General features: G+C 40.0%; 1 long non-coding RNA gene across 1 annotated transcript; it reads right to left on the reverse strand.

Moving 5' to 3' along the window:
• Positions 1-279: 279 nt before the first annotated feature.
• On the reverse strand, positions 280-13,662 carry LOC140704156 (uncharacterized). The gene is made up of 2 exons (XR_012083284.2): positions 10,317-13,662; positions 280-9,430 (listed from the first exon to the last, which is right to left on the reverse strand). It is a non-coding gene; the product is annotated as an uncharacterized LOC140704156 (long non-coding RNA).
• Between the last annotated feature and the right edge of the window lie 5,065 nt (positions 13,663-18,727).

Here is an 18,727-nt window from a genome sequence, read left to right on the forward strand (position 1 = left end):
AATAAATATGGCTCAGAATAATCTGTCTGACTTTGGAACTTAGCCATGGGAATGATCTGCTGCATCTCAGTCTGAAAAGTTTCCAAATAATAATTATATTCTTAAATTTGGCCCGGGGAGGGAAAGGGGGATTAGAACAAGACCTCATCCCTGTATAGCTTGGTGTCATACAAATCTTCCAGCCTTTGCAAAGGTTGCAAGCTTTAAGTAAGAAATATTTGACAAAGAAAGGAGCTGAGACATTTGGGCTTAAATATACATACAAAAATGGAGCCAAAGGGCAGTACCTACAAGACATAAATCAAACAAATCGGATTCCGTTTGTGTGTTTTTCCCGACACATAAATCTAGCGCTAAGCAGAATGGCATGAATAATACAGGAACAGAGCTCCCACAGTGAATAATCATTCACTGAATGTGGACCAATAACTTACTCTGCAGAGATGGGCCTTGGCACCATTATGATTCAATTCAGAAATTTCAGGTTTTAATGGGAAGAGTTTCTCCTTGCATTTGTTGACTGGGGAGGGGGGAGGAGAGAAGAAGCTCTAGACAGCTGTCAGTTATGTCCCAGAGATGTGAGAAGGATAATGTCTTTACTCTAGAAAGTGAAAAGGAGCAGTGAACATGTCTAGATCTTTTACTTCTAGCTCACCATGTTTTATTTGATCCCACTAAACCCAACGGGGAGGGGGGGGACACTCCATTGCTTATGTAAGCCCAGTGATTTTCTATGGGACTCAGACAATCCTAACAATTGAGAAGGTCACGGTTGGCAATTCAGCTGCAACTAAGGGCAAAGTTGAATTCAAGGGAAATGAATTTGACTTCTACCTGATGCATTCTCCCTTCTAACGACAGGGAGAGATGTGATTCAGTAATCAGACTTTTAAAGTGAGCTTGGATTTACCTCAGACAGACTAGATGCATACCAAACTTAGTAAAGTCCATACTTAGGCTCATTTTCTCTGAAAGTTCTTAAACAGGGGTCACAAATGGTAGGATTATATCTAGGTTCTAGAGTAGTTCTGATGAGACCCTAGTTAGAGGGGAGGCACTGGGAAGTACCCTGGTGCCTGGCCCTTTCCCCACACATTTGTGATTGTACCTCATCACTAAATGAGCTCCCGTGTAAGGTAACATTGTTTCATAATGCAGAATGTTGTGCACTGAAAATAAAAATGAAAAAAAATTGTCGTGGTTCTATATTATCACATCTTTTGCCCACAGCAGAACCTAGGACTGGACATGTCCATTGAAGATTCAGACTCTCAATCATCATCAAGCTGCCATCCAAGGAAGTGATTACAGTAACTTTTCCCAGACTACCAAGGTGGCTTCTTCAATCCAGGAGATCAAGGCAGATCATGTGACTCTTTTTAAAGGTTTCGGAACAGGCTTGTCAATTGATCTTGGTGTGAAGAACTTTGCAACTTCTTTTTCCTGATGGACTTTTTTTGCTTTCCTTTACTTTATTATAATCTAGATGCTCTTCTCAATGTAGCAAACCTATAATTTTTAATGCCAAATCAGTTCATTCTGGGCATATTTTCCAATATATTCTGGACTTTCTCAGTTCTCTTTGTGCCACTAGGACAGAATACGATGCCTTTGGAAAGTCAGGAATACCTGAAAATGTGAAGAATATATGTATTATGTGAAGCCATGTAATTAGAAAGGCATGAAGACAATGCTTGTGTTCTCATAATGCAATTTTATACACTTTTTTTTTAATTCTGTGGGGCTTACTCCCAGATAAATGTTTATGCTCCAATGATTTCAAGATATGTGTAGAATAATGCAGCCTTACATTAAACTCCTTGGTAAATACGCTTAAAAATATGATAATCACTTGCTGTTCTTTTTCATCTTGTAGCCCCAATGGGATTGGCCGTCATTAGTCTATAGGAGTGCACTGTGCCTTGTAGTGATCTGATTTCTACCTGTCTGATTCCTGTTTATTGCCCTATGCTTTTGTTAAGTGTCTCAATTTAAAAAAAAACCAGTCGGTGTAGCATTCCAAGTGGGAGATCGAGACGTTTTGCAATCGCAGGCCGTGGACTCTACCAACTCTGTCCAGTTCACAATTTGAGAATTTAGATGCCAAGCTGAGTTGGAGCTTGCTGACAGAAATGTTATCTTTCCGGCTTAGCAAGCAGGGGTTGTTTTCAGAGAGATGCCTTGTGCTTGCAGTCAGATGGAGAAAATGGGGAAGGCCAAACTTACTTTGACCCTCTTGGCTGACATCGGGCTGGACCAAAGAAGCCAAAGGATCATGCAAAAATATTATTAATGATCAAATCCACAAGCTTTACTATGCCAGAACATTACTCAAGTCACATCTCTGAAATCCTTCTTTGACTGATGGGGTGGTTTCTCTCACTTTAAACACAGCCACAATTTTATCCTTAAAGTTAAGCTGGCAACCTAGGTGTTTTTGCAGTTGGTGTTGGTAAGACATTCTCAGGAGGGGCTGATTACTTTCTGCCCATGGAAAAACACATTCCACCATCCCTACCAGTGCCCCAGTTCCACTCACCTTTTCCAAATGGTACACTCGGTAGGAAATCCTGATGATGTTACAGCTACTTGAGCAGAAATTCTGGCCACCTTAATTGGTCTTGCTTCCTTGATATATGACATCTTCTGAAGTTCAACTTTTCCAATTTCTGTCTGTCCTTTTGCTTTCTTTTCTTTGTGTGTGTGTGTGTGTGCTGGGAACACACACCTCTATCTCCTGGTGCCTTATCAATCCATTAAAACCCATTGTGAAGTTTCGGAAAATGTGCAAATGGGCTGAGTATTAAAACCAGAAGGAGGTGTTCCTCCAGGGTGTATTAAATAGTGCATTAAAGCAAAAAAGACAGACCAGTGGGGCTAAAGCATTAAAATTAGTCTACAGAATTGCAGGGCTGAAAGTGACAGTCGATTTACTAGCAGTGGTCTTGGGTGGCAAAGTGGCAGAACTATTCCATACATTTTGATAAATGCTGCTAAGTGCTTGGGGAGTCTACAGAGCTCTGTTTTTCTGTGTTTCCCCCCTTCCCTTCCCTTCCTCCTCCTTTTTCTTTTGGCTGAAAAAGTGATGTTCCTCCTGCTCCCTGTCATAGCAATCAGACATTAATAAGCTGAGTTTAAAAGACATGCTGGTATGATCTCTTCATCGGGTATCTTTCTCCCAAGATTAAAAAATAAAAATAAATAGGAACAGGATTTAGAACCACCACCGAGGAATGTAATGACAAAGTTGACTCCAACAAAATATTTTAGGCAAGTTGCAAAACAAAACAGTAGCAAATACAAACAACAATAACAAAGACAAAAATGTTGTGGCATTTTAAAGATCATTTTTATATCCACTTCCTCAAACATAAGTGTGAAAGTACAGGGCAGTACTTATACATTTTTACTTTATATGGCATCAAAAAATAAAGAGATGATTTTGGGTTAGTAGGTGCAAGTTGTGGATTGTGTGGATCAATGTGGCATTTCACACCTAGTTCAGACATTATGCATGTATGTGTATATATATATATATCCCAAGACATCAGAGCAATATACTGTATATGCATTCATTCAATGAACTTGACCTTATCAATATCCAGTAGACATGGGCTATTTGTATTCGTATCCCTGGTATATGAATACGAAAAGCAGCACCATGGGTGCAATGGGGGTCCATTGCCTCCCACCAGAACCAGTCAGTCCACTCACTACTAACCACTGGTCACTCTGGTGAGGAGCTGGGACAGGGAGTCTCCCCACTCAGCTGATGAGTGGTTGGCTGTGCAGAGTAGCGGGGAAGAGCTAACCAGACCTCTTCCATGATTGGTGCAGGGACCATGGTGAAGGGCTCCAGTGCTGCGTGGTAACCGGTGAGTGGACTGGTTAGTTCTGGGGGGAAGGAATGGACCTCTGTGTCACCTGTGGTGCTGCTATTCTTATTTGTATCCCTAGGGATGCAAATACGAGTAGCCCATGTTTAATATCCAACCAAAACTGTAATCCAAAGTGCAGAACAATTATTCTAACATGGGACCTGGACAGGGGACAGATTGGATTTGTCTTCAGTGTGGAAGAGACTGTCACTCTCGAATCGGCCTCCTCAGCCACACTAGACGCTGTTCCAAGTCCTCCATACAGAGCATGTTACCATAGTCTTTCGAGACTGAAGGATGCCCAACTAACTAACTAACTAACTAACTAACTAACTAACTAACTAACTAACTAACTAACTAACTAACTAACTAACTAACTAACTAACTAACTAACTAACTAACTAACTAACTAACTAACTAACTAACTAACTAATATTAATGGATGCTGGGATTATCTCCATGGTACCTTCACAGTGAACTATCTTGTGACAGCTGCATGAATCACTCTTTTGTAGTGTTTATGTCAAATTAACACAGCAGAATTACCATGCATCATAGGGCCAACACACCAATTACCTATCATTCCTGGGTGGTTTCCTTTGTTGCTCTAACCATTGATCTCTGTGAAGTGATTGCCAGAGGAAAGCAGAACATTCATTCCTTTTCAGGAAAGCAGAGAATAGCAGAGGAAATGCTCATTCCTGCCTAAACCTCAGCTCTCTACTGGGGGGATGCCTACCACTGTTTGCTTTGTTTGGCATGAATGACAGCACAACCTTGTAAAAGTGCAAATTCCTGACAAGCCAGTGGATCTGGCTCTGTAATTAGTTCCGGGGCAGTAGGGGAGATGAACTGGATAAGGTCCTACCAAGGTGGGAACCCAAATGTAACCATGCTTAATAATTCGCATACTGTTTCATCCCCTTATCTCCAGAAAGGTTAGATGAGTGGACAGGAATTTTACAAATCCAAACCTGTAAAGACAAAATCATCATCAGTGTAACAACTTGGGAGGTAGTCTTTTAAAAATAAGTAGTGCATAAGTAATAAGTCTGTTTCCTTCAATGTGAGCTTTTTTTGATTACTATTTCCTCTATTGTGATGACTATTTCCTATACTGACAATTGAGGATATTTTAATTTTTTTTAAAAAAAAATTATAACCAAAGAAGTAGGATACAGAAGATATGTGCATTATTGATACTGGTGAAACATATAATTACTGCTCATGCTGTTTGCCTCAAAAGCAAAATAGGAGGAACAAAAACGTTCAGAAAAGTAAAACTGACAGGGTTTCCTGTCCTAAATATCAAGGCTCGAGATAAAATGTGACCCTTGATTATGTGAGGGACCTTTTTGCAGGTCCAAAGGACACTGGAGGCACCCTAGGGCACTCAAATACCGGATCATGAATATATATGCTGAAATAAATTACAAGTAGACCTGTATAAATCAGTGAGACTTATAGAGGAGTTGACTCATCAAATTTCCATGGGTTCAGCAGACATGTTTGCGTGTGGCATACTGCACTATTCCATTAGAATTTCAGCAAATGAATAAGGATTTTTAAAAGTGCTGAAGTTCTTCTAGTTACTGTATTTTGTAAATTCTTCTGCTGAGAATACTAACAAAATCATGCTATGTCTGGAATCCCCAAAGCAACAATACAATAAAAATCAGTCAATTACTTAATTGCTATATACCTCGACAATCATTTAACCATCTACCTGCTAAATATGCACATGAAAGTTATTCCTATAGAATACTATACCTGTTTCATGTTTCTTTGTGATGCAATCTGTATCAGCTCAGCTGCACTAAAGCTGTTGGTGTAGGATGCTATGAAAAACAAAGTGTCCCTTTAAACAATATAAAGGGTAATTTAAAGGTTATCTCCTTCTTTTAACAAGTTAGGTTTGCTAGTTCTAATGGGATCAAAATGAAATTCAGGTCACAGTCCGGGCAACTCAGGATGAAGTCATAGGTTGACTAGAGCAAAGGGTGAGTTGAAGATTAATTTGATTAGGATTACTTAAAATAATATTTGACTTGATGCAGGGTTTAAGAGCAACTAGGTCCCTTACTGGAATTTGACATTTACGCTGTACATACTTGATGGGGTTCAGGCCATGTTGACAGTGACAGTATGGTTGGAAATCACATAATGCACCCAAAATGAATGCCACTTACAAAAAGAGTCTGCAAAGTGTTAGCGGGCTAGGACATACTCATTCTGATCTTATTTAGGACTGAGTAGAATCTGAACTCAAAGGTAACTCCTCAGCTATGATGGCCCCATCTGCCCAATTTACAATGTAGAATAGTTTTGTCCTCTTGGAAGATATTTGCTCAGTTGAAATAATGGCCAGAATCCTGTTTGTTGCCATGTAATACCAAGTTATATGGCCATAACTTTGTTGGGCATTACCCCCAGGCAAGGAGGATGGTGTGAGTCAATTGCACAATTGGTTGTGCAGTTCTTGTCACAAAAGACTGCACAAGGAGATGCGGAAGTGATACGTGAATCCATCTCGGTCAAGTCATGCAAGCAGAGTTGCTCAGTAGGATTTCAGCAGTTTTGTTACAAATTGAAGAGGTGCTCATGAGGTATGCAAGCAAGCAAGCAAAGGAAGAAGTAAATCATTTGCTTCAAAATGGTATAACTCGTATGACTTGCTGAGCTGCTCAAATGAGTAGAAATAAAATTAATGAACTCGACTGAAAGCTTGGCATGAAAAATACACAATATTTTGTAAACTTGATGATGACGGTGCCAACAAATGTTGTATGTATTAAATACAAGTTTCTCAGTAGTATTGAAACTTGGATTAGATGAAAATGATTCCCCATATTCACCACTCCAATTAAGTTACAGATGTCCTCACGTAACCCACACCCCAGCATGGTTATATCTTCATATATCATCACAGCTGGACACCAGTAGCTTATTTTCCAAGGGGATCGCATCTCATACCATAGAGGATGGGGAGCCTTCCTGCTGGGACCATTGGCGGCCAGTGCTTCTGGAAGGTGGGGAAGTGAGAAAGAGAAATGGCAACTGCAAGTCCCATCTTGTCCCTTCTCCATAGTCTTGAAATGTCAGATTGATAGTTATTTTGTGGTTATGTCTGAGCTGGCAGGCCAATTGTTAATTGATGATAACCTTTAACCTCAAAAACACCTCCACAAGAGTTGAGGAGACAGTTCTGACTTAATAACCATAATTATTTATTTATTAAAAAATTTTAACCCACCTGTTCCTTAAAATGAACCCAAGGTGGCAGGGATGTTGGCAAGTCTTTGAGTTTGAGTCCCAAGTCCGGGTCCAAATCTTTGGTCCCAAGTCCATGGTCCCAAGTCCCAAGTTTGAGTTCAAAACAAGCTTTCCCCCCCAGAAGCAAAGGAGGGGTGGGTGGGTTCTGAGTCATGAACTAAGCCTTATTCATTGGGGGGGGGGAATAAACAAACTGAGTCAAGTCACTAGTGCAACTGAAATCCAACTTGACCGCAAGTCCCATGACTTGAGTCCCTATCTCTGTAAGGTGGCTTCCAACAATTGAAAGATAGTGTTTCAGCTAATGATGGTGAGTATACAATACTAAAAGAATCAAATGAATTCAATTTTTAAAAAGCAACAACAAATCACATTAAATGCAGTAAGTAAGGTACAACTATCCATTTAAAAAACCCCACTCAGTAGCCATTCACTCGGGAGAAGTTTGCCTGAAGAGAAGGACAGCAGATGAGGCCAGTCTAGCCTCCTGTGGGAGGGAGTTATTAATATGAGATTTTGCTGAACCAACACAGTCCTACTCAATCTAGTATAGGGATATTAAATTCTGGACTCCTTTGTCCTTCAGTGCTACGTGAGAAAATGGCAAGCTTCTCCTTGCCATTAAATGATGGTATTGGAAATTGGTTTTAGAAACTATTTGTGTGGATTGCAAGACTTATATATGTGCATTTATTTAAATGCACAGCATTTAAAATTATGAAAACTGCTACCTTGTTGTAGAAAGTAGTAAAGTTAGAAGCAATAGATAGGTTCTTTGCACCTTTCTGAGAATTAAGCCTACCATGTTTTATGTGTTTAACTTCAAAAGAAATGACATCAACATTTTGCTCAAATCGCACAAATCATGATGGAGGAAAAGTTCTACAGCCTGCCTTTACCTTATATTTCACTGATGAAATGTCTTCACCCTCTGAGTCCAGTATATTCTAAAACACTGCACTAAATGTCCACCACATCTCCTGAGGAAGGTTTAGCAGCATCCGCTGAGGCCAAATAAAATGGGAACTACATTTTCCAGGCCTGAGCAGCTGGATGGATGATACTGAGCAGTTCCATGGCAGCCTGCAGGCCTGTCACAAGAAACTCGGCTTGTTACTCCCACTGCTAAGTTTAGGAAAAACAAACAGTAATGGGGAAGAGTGGAAAGGAAGTATATTATGCTCTCGGTCATGTCACGAAAAGTGCCCAGTTCAGAAGATGGCCAAATTAATACAAATTACTTCAGAAGGTGCAGTGAACATTCTTCAAAATATTTCATTTCAATCAAGGATATTTTTAAATCAGGCTGTGGAGTGATGGTGGCAGGGAATTCACTAGCATTATGAAGAATAGCTTTTCTTTTCCTATCTGGCAGAGCAGACCAAATGCAAAAGAAGACATCATTATATATATGTTCTTGACATATACATTTCTGGACATTTCTGAAAGGAGGGAATTATCATTTCCTGACTGGTGAAAAAGTACAGTATGCATGCATGGTGGATTTTTCAGCTCGTGATTTATCTTATTTTAAAACGATGACAATTAGTCAACAGCTGTAATGAAAACTACATGCCACGAGAACATGATGAGACAAAAAGATATTTCTTCCAGGCATATTTCTGGTGACACATGTGGTTTCTTAAATCAACAACATTAAGCAAGGATGTTTCAGTTGGATAAATATGCAGTGCAGGTTTGCAGGCATCCACCAAAGGAAAAGCAGAAGGATATGGAAGATTCTAAAATGAGTCCCTTGGGCGTTCCTCTTAAGGATGGGCCTTGCATGCTTGAGTTCTTCTCAGACTTGAGGGAATTTAGGTATTAACAGCCTTGAGGTTTGCCTTTCTCTGTGTAATGAGTTGACTCCAAAATAGTTCTTCAGCCCAGGCCTTCCCGAAATGATGGAGCCACCAAATAGGCAACATTTTACAGTTTGATACACAAGGTTCTCTGAGAATAATAGGGTTGTTTTTCTCATGATATTCAGCCCCGTTGTTATAATCATCAATGACACCTTCAGTGATCCACGGAAGCCGCTCACTGGTACCTTCTGCATGTAAGGTAGCCCATAAGGAAGCCTGTTGTAAGGAAGTTTTCATGTAAGGAAGCCTTCGCCAACTTTTCTCTCAAAAATCTTACACAGGCGGAGAATATTCCAGAAGCAATCCAAAGCTGCATTATAGAGATATATATCTGGTCATCAATAATGAGCTGGAGCTTCTTTTAGAGGAGTCGTTTTCAGCTTTTTGCCCTTCAGATGTTTTGGACTCCAGCTCCTGAAAGACCAAGCCAGAATGCTCAATGGGAATTCAAATCGAAACCATCTGGAGATCCAAACTGTGAGCACCATTATTTTATAGGACTGTCTAATAAATTTTTCTTCTTTTAAAAACATAGTATACAATTTAAGCTATGATAGACAAATGCCGTCAATGGCAGACATTATAAATTTAAATAGAAATACAACACAGCTCACTGTAACACAGAAGACTGCGACTAGATGGCTGCATGAGGAACCAGCATTGGAAGGGAAAGAAGGTATAAATCAAATAAAGTCAGAAAACATGGTGCTGTCTGAAATATTCCTGTGCCTTATATTTTTTGAAACCTGATGAATATGGCTATATGTGGAAAATAAATAATATTCATTTTATATGTAGTATGCTAATTTCATTAAAATAAATTTCTTGAGTGTGAGGCCATAAATTCCCGCAACTGTGCACTCAGAATGAATGATTACTTGAAAAGAGCAATTTATTTTTAATTTGCTCCATAGTACTTATTCCTTAAATATATTACTATTTTCCCACTAGATTGAAGTGCCATGATACAGCATCCCAAAAAACACAGCCAGGCTTTTCACAGTAAATAAATTACAAGTTATGGCAATTTGATCATAATCGTTTATACAGATCACAGATTGTCATTCTATAAGTTTAACCATCAGCCTAAAACTGATTTCTGTTTACTTGAAGGAGGGTGCAACTAAACAGAGAGGAAAGTCTAGTTCATGTGTTGCAGTCACCATATTGCCTGGTCCTGACTGTATTGAGCCTGTACCCCAAAAAAGGGTAAGGGTAAAAATGTATGATGACCCATCTCAGATCTAGACCACAAACCACTATTGTGCTGCTACATACCTGCCCAGTGCTTCTTACTCACCAGCTGACTTATGGTTATTTGTTCTTTATCTTTTCTTGGAAAGGCTTACAATGGCAGTGTTTAAGAACCTATGTGTTAGTTCAGCCTTCTCAAAAGAGATGCCTTTTTCATGTGTCAGGCTACATTCCCATAAAGACCAATCGTTGTGATAATTCACTGTGGATAATGGGATTTGTTGTCCAAGCCATCAGTTAGAGAGCATCCATTTGGTGAAGGTTATCTTAGTTCAACACAAATGTTTGTTTGTTTGTTAGATTTATTTGTTGTTGTTTAGTCATTAAGTCGTGTCTGCCTCTTTGTGTCCCCATGGACCAGAGTACGCCAGGCCCTCCTGTCTTCCACTGCCTCCCGGAGTTGGATCAAATTCATGTTGGTAGCTTTGGTGACACTGTCCAACTGTCTCATCCTCTGTCATCCCCTTCTCCTCTTGCCTTCACACTTTCCCAACATCAGGGTCTTTTCCAGGGAGTCTTTTCAGGGTCTTTTCCAGGGAGTCTTCTCTTCTCATGAGATGGCCAAAGTATTGGAGCCTCAGCTTCAGGATCTGTCCTTCCCGTGAGCACTCAGGGTTGATTTCTTTCAGAATGGATAGATTTGTTCTCTTTGCAGTCCAGGAGACTCTCCTCCAGCAGATTTATACCCCACACCATCTGGCAGCCAGGCCACTCTGGGAGGCTAACAAGAAGAAGACAAAAAACACAATATTAAAATACAATAAGAATGAAATAATACAAACATTCAACAGATGCAATAACTACCAGGATAAATTAAAACAGATGGCTATAAAGTTAGTAGAAAGGGTGATGAAAGGATGGCAAAAGGATAAAATGGAAGCATAGATATTAGCAACGTAATGCTCAGAGAAAGCCTGACAGAAGAGCCAAGTTTTCAATGCTCGTTTAAACCCATCCAACGATGGTGTCAGGCATATCTCCATGGGCAGATTGTTCCACAGGCAGGGGGCGACTGCAGAGAAGGCCCGGCTTCTTGTTCTTTCCCTCCGGGCCTCCTTCTGGTTTAAGAATGAGAAATATAACAAAAATGCTGGAAACAATTAAAGTGTGTTTTTTTTAAAAGTCATGATGATTTGATAGTCTTGGTCCTAATTTCATTTAGAGTTGGGAGAGAACTTCAGAAAAAATAACCAGGTCAATCCAATCTAAATATGGGTGGAAGTCTGTCTAATTAATTGTACTGGCCCAAATGTCACTCTGCTCATCCTTACATTTGTGAAAATATTTGAAAGGCAACTTGGGGCCAACTTAGAACTGCCTGGGTCTGGTAGGGATCCACAAAGTATATCTAGAGTGAAATTTCCAGTATGTGTCAGAAGAACATAGCTTCTAGATTAACTGAAACCCTACAGTGATCTGACACTGATTTTAAAGAGGTGAATAGAGAGAAACTGAAATATTATCAACCAAATAGAAATGCAAAACTTTTTAATGATCTTAATCCAACAAAATAGTGCTGCTGACTTCGTAATGTTGTAGAGGTGCTCCTCAGAACTAAAATAACATTGATGGTAATAATAAACAGATAGAATCATAGCATCGTGATGTTGGAAGGGGCCTGTAAGGTCATCGAGTCCAACCCCCTGCTCAATGCAGGAGTACAAACCAAAGGATATCTACCAGGTGGTGGTCTAAGTTTCTCTTGAATGCCTCCAGTGTTGGAGCGCTCACCACTTCTTGAGGTAATTGGGTCAAATATCATACTGCTCTAACAGTTAGGATATTTTTCCTGATATTCAATCAAAATCTGGCTTCTTCTAACTTGAGCCCATTGTTGCATGTCCTGCACTCTGGGATGATAGAGATGATCGATTTTTTTTGTCCTGAAATTTGTCTTTTTGCCAGGAGGCCCTGGAAAGTATAGCTATTCCCTGAGACTCAAGTCAGTGCCCTGAGACCCAGCAACACTACTAAGAAAGAAGACAGATCTTGGAACAAGCAGTGCTAGAGGAAAATAACACTGGACTTATGTGTGGTGACTTTACTACGCTGGTTCCTTTTTTTCCCTCCAAAATCCCAATTGGCACCAGGCCTCTCTGGCTCAGGACAAAAGTGCTCTTGTATGTGTGTTGAATACATAGGATTTATTTACAAAATAGCACATTAAATCCACATTGTCACTCTTCATCTTCCTGCCTACCCCCTGCCCCCTCTCTCTGTTACACATAGAGAAATAATATTTTGCAAATATTAAACAAGAACCCCTGTCCATTACGGTCTCACGTAATGTAACCCCTGTTATATTACGTGAGATCGTAGCTTAATCTCAAGCTCTAAATCTTCAGTCTCATTTAATGGGGAGCTGCTTACGTGCTTCTGCACATTCTAACAAAGATTGGGTGAAACTGCATAGGGAACAAAGGGTTGCCTTACAGACTGGATGTCAGTGAGGACAAGGAAGCTGAGAAACAAGATACTTTCAAACAAAGAAGAAAGCCTAGAACATTCCATGTCAACTAGCTTCAAAAAAGTAACATTTCTCAGAGAAGTTCTCATAATCATAAAAGATCACCAAGTGTTGTCTCAAAATCTGGTGCAAACTCAAGGAAATTCTGAAGCATTCCACATGAAGTAAGAAAAGTTTGAAAGGACTAGCAAATTTTCTGGAGAGGAGAAAGTAAACTAGACATTCACACCCCCAGTTTTACTCCATGGTGTTCTCAGATTGGCTAGTAAAAACACATGTCAGAGAAGTGGTACCATAAAGATTATTTTATGGATTATGGCAAATATCTTTTCACATTCTGCAATGGATTAACCTGATTTTACATGAAAATTGGATGATAGACATCTGTCCAATTTTTTCACTTCTCTAAATTGCATTATATTCAATTCTAAGCCCAAAACGTATCAAAGTGGTTTTAAAGATGGAAATTTGGAAAAAAAAAAGCTTTCTTAAATGCTTACAAACTTCAACCATGTTTTTAAACACCAATTTTCATACAATTTTAAAAAAAGAATTATCAGATAGAGCTTGGCATGAACCAGCAAAATGGCAGTTCATTGTGGTTTCTGGTTCATTGAAGTCTGCAAACCATGAATTACAAACTTCCTGAACTGGGGGGGGGGGGGAATGTACCACAAATCAGTTCAGGTCGGTTTGGATATCTGGGAGCCCTAGAACACCCTCCAGACAACTAGAGACACCAAAATTGCAGAGAAGCTTCCTCTGACTCTTTTCTACCAACCCCTCCAAGATTGATAAAGTTTGGATTTCAGATGTCCAAGTTCTGAATACTCAAAGCAGGTCCTCTCAGATCCTTTAGCAGCTGGCTTGGGAGAAATTCCAGCAATGGTTCATGCCAGGGAACCTGACACAAGGTGTTGTTCATCAGGAGGTGGACTGGAGTTACAATGTCCTGTCCCCAAACCACATGGACAATGCCACACTGGAGGTTTGAGCTGAGGTACAGAGATTACTGTGTGATCAGCAGGGGGTGGGGATAGAAGAGTGACAGGCTGGAGATCTGAGCTAACCTGGTTCTGAGGTAGAAGAGATCTTCTGACTAGCAGAAGCGGCTCTGTGTATTGGTCTTATAAATAAGAGTGTTTTAGGGCCTCGATACTTGGCAGAACACTTACTCCCACCCAGTTCTACCTGTGTCACTCGCGCGAGTCAGGAGGTGAGGTTGAGGAGCCTGACGCCGAGGGAGGCCCGGAAGGAAAAAACAAGAAACCGGGCCTTCTCGGCGGTGGCTCCTCGCCTCTGGAACAGCTTACCTCCTGAGATTCGTGCAGCTCCCTCGCTGGGTATTTTCAAGAAACAACTGAAAGGATGGATGTTTAGGCAGGCCTTCCCCCTTTCCAGTTAATTCCTAATTATTCTCTTTTCTTTTTCTACCACAGTATACCTTGTTTCTTGCTTTCTTGGGAAAAAAATTTATTTCTTTTTATTAATGCTAATTATGTTATGTGGTATGTTATATGTTTAATTGTCTTATAGAGTGTGTTGTAAGCCGCCTAGAGTGGTCACATTTGACCAGATAGGCGGGGTATAAATAAATAAATAAATAAATAAATAAATAAATAAATAAATAAATAAATAAATAAATAAATAAATAAATAAATAAATAAATAAATAAATAAATAAATAAATAAATAAATAATAAACTCTCCCAAAACCCTTTGAGCTGTGCAATTGGCTGATTCACCTGCCAATCCAGTAGTCTCTTGGTGCCTCCCAGCATTGCCTAATGCTTCTGATTGACAGGAGCAGGCTGTTGGGGACAAGGAGGGTGAACATGGGCAAACGAACCCAAAAAGTCGCTTTAAAAGTTTGTTGGCTCAGTTTGTTTTGGTTTGTTGCTTTTGACAAACCCAAACTGATCTGAACCAACAAACCAGCATCTGGAATTTGAGTCACGGCAACTGGACTTCAACCAAACAAGAAGGTTCAGTTGCCATGACTCAACTTCCAGATAACCACACCTGGATGACTGAAAATCTTCACAGATATCAACAAACCAGCAGTTTTTTATTACCTTCCTAGTTTCTTTTTTTGTTCATGCTCATTTCTCAGATTAATAGGGAAATAGGACTGATCAAGCAAAACACACCCATGTATTATAGGATATGGAAGCAGACATATTCATTCCTCCCCAGACTTTTTTCCAGGACTTCGAAATATTCCTTCTTTGAAGCGCTGTTCCCAGAATCCCCTTGACTTTCTAAAGCCAAGATGGCTATAGGAAGGGCAGTCCAGTAAAATACTTTTTTTTTCAAGTATTGCTTATTTGTAGTGTTCATGGTGCACATGTGTCTTCTTTCACCTCAAGCCAAAGCTTTTGCATGGTTTAGCATGAAAGAAAGTTGTCGGTATTCCACTCGGCATTGAAGCCATTTTATGTGTGAATCATGAGGGCTTCATTTCTACATACACAAACACATACACACACCTTCACAGGTTTTAACCTGCCTTCTGCTTTTCATATGTTTTGAATGTATTCACATGGGTGCCAGATCCAGGTGAAATGTTTGAAAACTTTTCTCGTTGCTTGAGTAAGATCAAAGATGCAATGCAGATTTTTATGGTCTGTAGCCGTTTTTTGGATCTACTCACATGCTCTGCCACAAATATTTGGCCGTAGTGGTTTCCATCAGGCTGTCCAAGATGTTTCTAGCCACAGGACTCACTGACTCCATCTCGTTTGCGCTTACGTAGTCCATCTTGCAGCTGGCAAACACCTATTGGAACCTCCAACATCAATGGACCATCTATTTTCTATACATGGTGTTGTTTCTTATACATATATTGCTTACCTACTTTGGCTTCCATTCGGTTTCTTGGAAAATAGCCTAACATCAAGAGAAAGATAGTTACTCCATGCAGACAGAAGAACAATAATTAAGTAATAAATAAGATACTACAATGCCTTCATGAAGAGGAGCTTTCAACTGCTTCTCTCGGAGACCGCTGAACAAAATTTTTAAATTTTAATTATTCTTGGTATAACTTACGTGTCATGAAGTGATAACATGTGGAACAGAACAAGTTACATTTACATAGTACTAGATTAGCCTGTATGAGGCATATCACCTTTGGTAAGTGAGGCACAAATGGAGCAGAAATTATACAGTCCTGATGCATTACTTTTGTTTTTCATTCACAACACCATTTTAGAAGAATCAACAGTAAAGTGATTGAGCTGAAAGTGGGAAACATGAGGTTTGTTTGAATTCCATAGCCTGCAATGGTTACTACCCAGTGACCATGCCTTCTATGGGATTCTGGTAGACCAGAAAAATAACTTTTCCCACTGTTTCATTGAATACACTCAGATTACTTTCATGTTTCTATTATATCAGGATTTTTGGAGGCAAGTTAAATATCCTAAAATAACTTGTATCCTTTATTTCAAAAACTGTGAATCTGTTCTCCAGTTCTGAGAATGCTTTATTTTTACGCAAAAGAGGCATCCATTTTTTTTCATGGTGCTTTAGAGTTTTTAAGGATGTCTATTGGTGTTTTAAAGCTTCTTTTTTAAAAAAAAAAAGTTCAGTCACTGAACAATTGCATTTTCTAGCCCTCCCTCCCCCACCCCCCCCACCCCCGTCTTCCTCTGGCCAAGGATATTGTAAAGTGAGAGATGTGTGAGATGTGTGAACAGTAATGCTAGAGGAAATCCTGACACTTTTGTTTATCCATCGGTTATTTGTTTGTTTGTTTGTCTGGACATATCATAGAGTTGGAACTGGTCTATAAGGCCATCAAGCCCAATCCTCTGCTCAGTGAAGAAAGCCAAGTTAAAGTGAAGTGCCAGATGATTGGATGAGGGCTAATGTTATTCCCTATCAAAGCAAAGCAAACGCAAAGTGTGCTGCTTATATACCACCCCATAGCGCTTCAAGCACTCTCTGGGTGGTTTACAAGTTAATTATGCAGGCGACACATTGCCCCCCCCCCAGTGAGCTGGGTACTCATTTTACCGACCTCGGAAGGATAGAAGGCTGAGTCAACCTTGAGCTGCTACCTGCGATTGAACCCTGGGTCGTGAGCACAGTTTTAGCTGCAGTCCAGCAGTTTAACCACTGCACCACGAGGCTCAGTATCAGTATCAAGATACTCTCTTGAAAAAAAATTGTCAACCACTGGGAAACTTCATTTTTGTGTGACAGCAAAACACTGAAAGATTCCCTTTTTCCTGTCACGTAACTCCTAGCCCACTTTTATAATTTAATGTGTACCCAAAACAGCTTGTACATCCACTTTAGTTTGATAAACAATAAAACAAGATGTTAAAAAAGAGATTATTTGGATGTAATCAATCAAAGTCTGCATTAGAAGGGGGGAATCTTTAAACAGTTGACATACGGACATGTGCACAAGCATACACATGGATTTTTCCCCTCCTCCAATTGTAACAAAAAAAAAAACAACTGCTACCCTAAGAAACATAGTTTTAAAGAAATGTACAGATACAAAATAAAATAGAAATTCTGCCATTAAAAGAGTCAAAGGGAAAGATTGCTGTCTTGTTCAATCTTTCATTCAGGGCTTCTGTTCTCCTAGACAATCCAAATGGATCCAACCCACACTGTACCTTCGCTTCTTTGTTAATATTTATGATCTTTTCCGCCATCTACTCCTCCTGGAAATGTTACATAGGTGGCACCCCACATCCCCCATGCTACCCACAAGGATGAATAGAAAGGAGTCACCCTCTGTGATGTTGCCCTGAGATTGCTGAAGTCACCTACCTGAGACCGACACAACATTGCACCCTAATGCCTCTTTCTGCAGCTGGAGGATAATTTTCTCTGCTTATGGACAAGGATGCCAATAGTAGGGCTGCATCTCAACCCTGCTTTAAATTCAAACTCTCCTGCTAACCAATGAAGAGAAGGTTGCTATTCTTGCATTTCGCAATTTTGTTGTAATTTTCCTTCAGAATTTTCAAAGGCAAACCTTACACTTTTTTTTTTTTTTTTTTTTTTGCAAAGTGGGGAAAATAATAGTTTATGCAAGGAACATAGTGAAAGTATGTGATAGATCTGAAGCACATTAAACAATACAAGCGTGGTATAATGATTATCATTACCATTCTTTTCTTTTGGGGAGGCATCCTGGGACTGTGCAGCTTGCCCAGGGCCACATAGGCTGGCTCTTCTCCCAGGAGGCATTGTGGGGAACTGAACTCCCAACCTCTGGCCCCACAGTCAGACACCTAAAAAGTAATGCAAAATGGATACCATGATATACCATGGAAATGTGCTTGTGTGTGCATTACTGATCTGGTTTTCTTTCCTTATGCATATTCACTGCTACTAATATTTATTAATTATTTCATTTAAAATATGTTTACCTTTCTCTTTACGAGGACCCAAGGCAGCCAATATGAAGAGAAACGAGAAGCAAGTAAATAACATGGAATTAGAGAAGTCTCGTTCCGTTCATGGCAAAACCCAAGATGTGACCAGGAATGGTCTGTTGTGAGAGAGTGTGGAGAAGAGGCTCTCCACCAAGGGCAGAGAGATTTATTGCTAAGAAAGCCTAGTTCTCATTTTTTTTTTTTTAAAAAGAAAAAAATTACAACAAGCTAGGGGAAGAGAAACAAGGGTGTGGAGAAGAGGAGAAATAATGAATCATGCGCACCCATGGCAAACTCCGGAGGCACTGGTCTAGTGTGCCAGTGCCCAGTGTTTGCACGGTAATTTTGAAAGAAAAAAAATAAGCAAAGCCAGTCCCAGATGTCGATTAGTATTCTACGGCTGTCCGACACTCAGCGTTAGCTTCTGCACAGCCAGCCCTTGGAACTGCGGGAGCCGCGCCGGCCTGATGACAAACAGCTGCATCTCCCAGCTGTTGGACAGCTCGCTGGCTTGATGGAGCGGCCTGGCTCCTTCATCGAAAGCAGCTCTGCTCTCAAGCAAGGCAGGTTGATTGGGGAAAGTGAGGAG

Source organism: Pogona vitticeps, chromosome 2 (assembly GCF_051106095.1).
Source record: "Pogona vitticeps strain Pit_001003342236 chromosome 2, PviZW2.1, whole genome shotgun sequence".
Classification (NCBI taxonomy): Eukaryota; Metazoa; Chordata; class Lepidosauria; order Squamata; family Agamidae; genus Pogona; species Pogona vitticeps.